This window comes from the organism of the source record quoted next, unplaced genomic scaffold, assembly GCF_019419815.1.
Source record: "Pyrus x bretschneideri cultivar Hongxiangsu unplaced genomic scaffold, Pyrus_bretschneideri_v1 Contig198, whole genome shotgun sequence".
NCBI lineage: Eukaryota > Viridiplantae > Streptophyta > Magnoliopsida > Rosales > Rosaceae > Pyrus > Pyrus x bretschneideri.
The window spans coordinates 1-634 of NW_025999499.1; the positions used below are offsets into that span (position 1 = coordinate 1).

Here is a 634-nt window from a genome sequence, read left to right on the forward strand (position 1 = left end):
GGGAAGCGCGTCGCATATAACCGAGCCTCGTGCTTGGGGGGTGAAAGAAAAAAGTAGGAGTATTAATTTGACTTCATTTTTTCGAATTTCGTGCAAACGGCAAAGAAGGGGTTATATACAATTACAAGTCATAGACTAACGGATGCGATCATACCAACTCACATGCACCGGATCCCATCAGAACTCCGAAGTTAAGCGAGTTTGGGCGAGAGTAGTACTAGGATGGGTGACCTCCTGGGAAGTCCTCGTGTTGCATCCCCCAATCTTTTTTGTTTTTTTTTTTTTTGGATTTTTTTTTGTTTTTTGGGAAGCGCGTCGCATATAACCGAGCCTCGTGCTTGGGGGGTGAAAGAAAAAGAGTAGGAGTATTAATTTGACTTCATTTTTTCGAATTTCGTGCAAACGGCAAAGAAGGGGTTATATACAATTACAAGTCATAGACTAACGGATGCGATCATACCAACTCACATGCACCGGATCCCATCAGAACTCCGAAGTTAAGCGAGTTTGGGCGAGAGTAGTACTAGGATGGGTGACCTCCTGGGAAGTCCTCGTGTTGCATCCCCCAATCTTTTTTGTTTTTTTTTTTTTTGGATTTTTTTTTTTGTTTTTTGGGAAGCGCGTCGCATATAAC

General features: G+C 42.7%; 2 non-coding genes across 2 annotated transcripts; both read left to right on the forward strand.

Moving 5' to 3' along the window:
- The first annotated feature begins 140 nt into the window (after nt 1-140).
- Nucleotides 141-259, forward strand: LOC125476586. Its single transcript, XR_007257903.1, has one exon. It is a non-coding gene; the product is annotated as a 5S ribosomal RNA (ribosomal RNA).
- Nucleotides 260-446: 187 nt separating this feature from the next.
- Nucleotides 447-565, forward strand: LOC125476587. Its single transcript, XR_007257904.1, has one exon. It is a non-coding gene; the product is annotated as a 5S ribosomal RNA (ribosomal RNA).
- Nucleotides 566-634: the final 69 nt, after the last annotated feature.